The 6,567-nt window shown below is 49.6% G+C and overlaps 1 pseudogene across 1 annotated transcript; it reads right to left on the minus strand.

Annotated features, from left to right (window-relative positions):
* Positions 1-3,665: 3,665 nt before the first annotated feature.
* LOC110743346 lies at positions 3,666-5,262 on the minus strand (annotated as a pseudogene). The gene has a single exon (XR_002522253.2). The product of XR_002522253.2 is annotated as an uncharacterized protein C11orf24 pseudogene (transcript).
* Between the last annotated feature and the right edge of the window lie 1,305 nt (positions 5,263-6,567).

The following is a 6,567-nucleotide window of genomic DNA, read 5'->3' on the forward strand; positions in this document are numbered from 1 at the left end:
AAAACTGGCAAAGGACATGAATAAGCAATTCACAGAAGAGGAAAACTGAATGGCCCATAAAAATTCAAAACCATGCTCAACTTCATCTGTAATCAGGGAAGCATGAATTAAAATCATGGTGAGCAACAATTTCACACCCTTTATTTTAGGAACTCTGTAAGTCTGACAGTTCTGAGGGCTGTGAGAATGTGGAGGAAGGGAACCCTTACACACTGCAGTGGAGTGAGAATCGGGACTTTCTGGTGAACAACAGCAAGTGAAGCACAGACCCCACCCCTCACCGAGACAACGCCCAGGTACACACCTGAGATAAGCTCAAATGTTCCAATGGCGTTGTTTATTAAGAGAAATGGTGCAAACAACTTACATGTTTATAATTTAAAAACAGATTAAGAAATCATAATATGTTTATACAATGGAATACTACTTAGCAATTTAAGTGAATGAACATGAAAGAGGGTGGAAGGAAAGCTTCTAAGTCCTGGTAACCAACTGCTTAATTTTTTAAAACAAATAATGGTTCCATGGGTGTAACCACTTTAAAAAATTCCTTAAGCTGCACCTTTAAGATTTGTGAATTTTATTAATGGATATTATGCTCTAATAAAAAAGTGTACAAAAATAAGTGAATGTAAAATTCATGTGTCACATAGATGAATCTCAAAACCACAGGATTCAAAAAACATGTTGCTGAAGGCATAAATGAGTTACATATGTTGCTGAAGGGAATAAATGAGTTACATAAAATATAGTATAGGTGAGCATGGTGGCTCACACCTGTAATCCCAGCACTTTGAGAGGCCGAAGTGGGAGGATCACTTGAGCCCAGAAGTTTGAGACCAGCTTGGGAAACATAATGAGACCCCCATCTCAACAACAACATTAAAAATTAGCTGGATGTGGTGGTGTGAGCCTGTGGTCCCAGCTACTCAAGAGGTTGAGGTGGGTGGGTGGATTGCTTGAGCCCAGGAGTTTGAGACTAGCCTGTGCAACATGGCAAAACTAGGTATAAAAATGTTAAAATTAGCCGGGCGTGGTAGTGCGTGCTTGTAGTCTCAGTGCCGGGGAGGCTGAGGTGGGAGGATCACTTGAGCCCTGGAGGTTGAGGCTGGAGTGAACTGTGAGCATACCACTGCATCCAGTCTGCTGGGTGACAGACTGAGACCCTGTCCCAAAAAGTGTGTGTGTGTGTGTGTGTGTAGTACCATTTATATAAAGTTTTAAAACTTGCACAACTACTCGATATGCCATTTATGAATATACACAGATGTGGCAAAATTGTACAAACAGGCAGGGAAGTGAGGAGGGAGCAAATGGGTGTAGAAGGGCCACAGGCAACAAATAACTGAAATGTTTACGTCTTAATCTGGGCGGTGGGTACACAGGTATGTCATTGTTTTATTGTCTGTATTTTTGTATGAATATACCTTATTTAAAGCTTTTCAAAATAAAAAATCAGGACACATCATGTCTCTCTGCAGTCTTCTGGTTCCCTCTGTTTCCCCGGGATTCTCAAAGATAAATGTTGTCTGCCATGTCCCCTGAAGCTGAGTGTTGTCTGCCATGTTTCTCATGCTGAGCGGAGGTAGTGGCTAAGAACATGAGCTCTGGAGCCAGGCTGCCTGGGTGCAAATCCCAGCTCTGCCGTTTGCTAGCTGTGTGACCTTGGGCAAGTGATTTAACCTCTCTGTGTCTCAATGTACTAATCTGTAAAGTGAGGATTATACCAAGACCTGTTGAATAGGGATGTTGATGGGATTAAATGAGTTGAAATGCCTAAAATGGTGTCTGCCGTTTTGTCTACACTAATGTGTCAGCTCTTATGATGGCCTTGCTAGGCCAGAAGTTTGGACTGTTGCAGAAGCTGAGTGCTACTTCAGTGTGAACCTTCCTTTCCCTCTTAGCCTGTTCCACCCTCTCCAGCTCTCCTCCTTTTTAATTTTATTTTTTAGAGATGGAGTCTTGCTCTGTCTCCCAGGTTGGAGTGCAGTGATGTGATCACAGCTCACTGTAGCCTCAAACTCCTGGATTCAAGCAATCCTCCCACCTCAGCCTTCTGAGTAGCTAGTACTACAGGTGTGTGCCACCATGCCTATCTATTCTGTATATGGTCTTGCTATGTTGCTCAGCCTTATCTTGAACTCTTGGGCTCAAGCAATCCTCCCATCTCAGTCTCCCAAAGTGCTGAGATTACAGGCGTGTGCCACCAGGCCCAGCCTCCTGCCTTTCTCATAATAGAAGGCACAGAAACAAGAAAAAGCAGAGCATTCCCACAGTTCATTTTCCTCATGGTCCACCCCGAGTGAAAGGCCTAGAGCTTCTTCGCTTGCCTTTCTTCTCTGCCTCACACTCTAGAATCCCACCGCTGTCACCTTAAGGGCTTTCCCTCAAGCCTGAGCACACTTGGGGCCTGGACTTCCTGACCTTCTGCTTCGGAAGCTACTCATTGTTTCATTGGGCCCACGTGATGTTTAAAATATTTTAAACAGCCGCCTATGTTTATAAATCAGGAGAGTTCCTATTACAGTCTGAACCTTAGTGCCTCTTGCAAAATGGAAAGATCTGACAACGTCAGGCCTATAGGGCATGTGGCTGAGTGACAGCCCTAGTGAAAGCAAACTCCACGGTCCTCCCTGCTGCCATACCCGGGCACCGCACACAGAGAGCAGGTGTGTCATGTGCGAGGCTCCTTGCCATGGTACCGGGGCCTAGAAGGTGCTCAGGCTCTGCTTGCTGAGCAGTGGCCCGAACATGGGGATGCCTGTCCCAGAAGAACGTCCCCATTGCATCAATGACACAGAGATGCCATATGGACCCAGGGCAGCTCTGTCTTGTTGCCTGGCCTGCTCTGGGCATCTGAGTTAGCAAGTACCACTTAGGCTGAAGGTCCCATGGCCTCTTTATCGTGCTGTTCTGTTCTGCCTCCCTCCTCCCACCTTTAAAATGTGAGCTCCCTGATGGGCCCTCTGTAGCGTGTATCTATCCATTAAGGTCCTATGAGGAAGCACCTGAAGGTGACTTTCCTTTGGGGAGAAAAATCTTTCATTGAAGTTAAACCTCTCATCCGAAGTTCCCTGAGTTGTGAATCATCATCTGGGACACTCCAACGGCACCTGTGCTTTCACTACTGCCTTCCACACCTGGACAGCCACTCCCATCCCGAGGAGAGCCACCCAGGTGCTGGAGCAGGGGGAGGCTGTGGTGGAGCAAACGGGACAATAAAGGAGGGGGCAGGGACAGGGGGCAGCCAACCTTGCTGTCCCCTCTGGGAATGGCTGCTCTGAGGCCCTGAGATGTTGGCCACCTCTGGGATTTCTCCATCATTGCATATGTCTGACCCTCTTCTGTTTTTCTCAGTGAATTGCCAATAAAATACCTTATGCCCGAGGAGTTGGATGCAGATTTGTAGGAATGGCAGGAAAAAAATTGAGCCTCAGGACTGTCCAACTCAGCCAGGGATTTGGAGAAGAGAGAAACCAAAAGCATGGCGGGTGTAGGTCTGATGAGGACCGGAACAGGACCTCACTCCAGGCCTGCGGAACACCAGGAGGAAGTAGGCCTGATCCAAGAAAGAGAGACCACAGGGCAGAACCAGCAGGACGCACGTCGGCTTCCAAAGGTGCCCTTTCCCCAACAATAGACTCATTCATATTTCTTTTTTTTTTAAAAAAAGCAGCAACTCTTTAGTGATCATGGAATTAACCTGACAGCAATTAAATGTGTTTAAGCATCTGGTATATCTCCTAAATTGCACCAAAAGAATTTGGAAGTACTTGGTTTGGTCTCAAAGGCAAAACGAAAGCACAAGGAAGGGGCCCGGCTTCCCGCCAGGCCCCGCCCCCTCACATTTCCGAGTCCGCATACATCTCATTGATTAAGTAGTCCACCTGGGTGTAGTCCTTCTTCTTGTAGCTCTCATAGGCCTGCAGGGCAAACAAAACCAAGACTGTGATGAAAAGGGTCACCCCGAGTAACAGCACCACCAGAAGGATAGTTTTGTCCACCACGGCCTGGGTGAGGGGCTGGGTGGTGACCACCAGGTACTGGCCTTGGGTGCTGGGCTGGCAGGAGTCCATGGCTAGCATCTTAGGGCCCCCTGACCTCCTGGGTGTTGGCCCAGTGGAATCAGTACCTGGTGTGGCTTCAGTCGCTACCTGCTCCGGTGCCTGGGGTGTGCCTGGCCCAGCGGCTCTCTGGGTGTATGGCGTGGGGCTTGGCTGTGTTGTGGGGGACGTGGCCTCCACCTCAGGGATTCGGCTGGTGTGAGGCACTGGCACTGGGCTGGCAGTTGGCTCCTTGGCTTGTGCCTTGGTAGTGGTCACCACTGTGAGGTTGGGGGTGGGCTCTGGGGTTGTGTTAACCACAGGCTGGTCCACTGACACCTGGCTAATGGGACCTTGTGCTTGGGGACGCATAGGGGCTGCAGGGCTTGCCATGGTGTCACTGGGCATGTGCTTGGAAGGACTTGGCCGAGTGCTCACGGGGCTGCCCATGTTTGCTGTGGTGGCCACAGTCTGAGCATGTGTGGCCAACGTGGCCAGGGTTGCTGTTCTTGGCACCGTGCTGCTATTTGGCACTTGTGCCAGGGCTGTGCTGAGAGATGGATGCCCAGTGGCGGTAGCGGATGTGGACATGGGCCTGACGGGTACGAGTGTCGCGGGAGTGCTGGAGGCCGCAGTCGTACTGGAGGCCGCAGTCGTACTGGAGGCCGCAGTCCTGGGAGCACTGGAGGCGCAGTCGTGGGAGCACTGAAGGCCTCAGTCGTGGGAGCATTGGAGGCTGCAGTCGTACTGGAGGCCTCAGTCGTGGGAGCACTGGAGGCTGCAGTCGTACTGGAGGCCGCAGTCGTGGGAGCACTGGAGGCCGCACCATCAGCTGCACCTCCTGAAGTTGCTGGTTCACTCAAGTCTGTCCTGCTCGTGTGCTCTGTTGTGACTTCCGTAGAGTTGAGGTGGGCTGCCGAAGTCCCTTTGGTCAACGTGACAGGAGAAGTTGCTGCCGTGGTTAGGCAGAAGTTTTATTGCTCCGACGTTTTATTATCAACTGTTTCCACAGATGCATTCCTCTTGACTAATCCATTCCACATTTTGTTAGGGACAAAGTTGCGTGGATCATTGGATGCCGCATGACTTTCCGATAAGGACAAGGAGAAAATCCAAATGACCACAAGAGCTGTCCACATCTTGCGCGTGAGCTGGGAGCAAGGTTGTGCGATTCCCTGAGGCTCCCAGCCAGCCAGCTCCTCAGGCTGCTAATGGTTCTATCCTGCTTGGCCAAGGGATCAGAGGCCGCGGCTGAAGGCATGCCCCCAGCCTGGGCTGTCTTCATCCTTGGAGAGCTGCGGGCTTGACACTGTGTCACTGGGCGAGGTCCAGCTTTGCAGGGGGTGAAAGCCACGTGGTGGGGCACTCCCGGGCCATGCCATCCTTTGTGGCACATGTGAGACGAAAGCAGACTCTCCACTCTGGTAACAGACGCATTCGGGCTCAGCAGGCCCGCGGCGGCCCGGCGGCCCTAGGACGGTAGGAAGGAGCTCGCGGCCCGGCCCGGCGCGGGGACGTGGCCGGCAGCGCAACCTAGGCAGCTCCGGGCAGCGCGCCCTGCTCGGGCCCCCGACTCGTTCATATTTCTCTGCTTGGAATTTTATTTCCGAGAAGCTCCCCCTTTTTTTTTTCTTGACTCTTTTCTCTTTTAGAATCACAGATCTGGAAATCCGCCATTCTAAATTCAGCAATTTCTAGCCCAAACATCAAAAGGTCTTGCAGGGCCCCACATGAGGGTTGTGCTATCATTTATTCAGTAGAAGGTATGACTGGGGTTTATAGGGAATCAGGTGTCCTGGGAAATAACTCCACACCCCATCCCCAGCGTCAAGGTCACAGACACTTGACTCCTTTGGCCCGAATTAGATGCAGAGCAGAACTGTCTCCACTGCCTCTGAGAGTCCTTTTACCAAGTCCTCAGTGCTCAGAGGAGCCATGCTTTAACTGGGACTCTGCAAACTGGAGGGAAAAGAGGATCTGGGGACACGATTTCAAGCAGTTCGTGGTGGCATACAAAAAAAGTCTCTTTTACTTCTAAGTTTCAGGTTTAGTGTTTTTTGTACCTTCCATTCAAAAAACGAATTGCAAACCCAGTTATCAGATTTCAGCCAGGACTGAATACATGTCAACGGACAGCTGTGGGGAGGGAGCGGCTGGCTGAGGAGAGCAGGGGAGGGTAGGAGTGACACACTGGTGAACAAGTGCGGACGATCTCTACCCCCACCCCCAGAGCGTGGCACAGGAGGAAACTTTAGCTTTCACATATTGCTTGTCCTAATTAGGATAAAGTCTGCCTGTTGTTTCAGGAAAAATTAAGGAGAAAAGGTATCTTCTTGATTTTTAAAAATCTGTTTTTAAAAATTTGATTTTTAAAAATCTTGATTGATTTTTAAAAATCTGTCAGAATATAGGTGGAAGTACTTACGGTAGAAACATAAAAGGCAATGCAAGTCTGATAATATCCTTTATACTTAATGAATGGACATAAATATGAATGGAAGCAGTTCATTCATATTTCTGCAGC

Source organism: Papio anubis, chromosome 3 (genome assembly GCF_008728515.1).
Source record: "Papio anubis isolate 15944 chromosome 3, Panubis1.0, whole genome shotgun sequence".
In the NCBI taxonomy this organism is placed as follows: domain Eukaryota; kingdom Metazoa; phylum Chordata; class Mammalia; order Primates; family Cercopithecidae; genus Papio; species Papio anubis.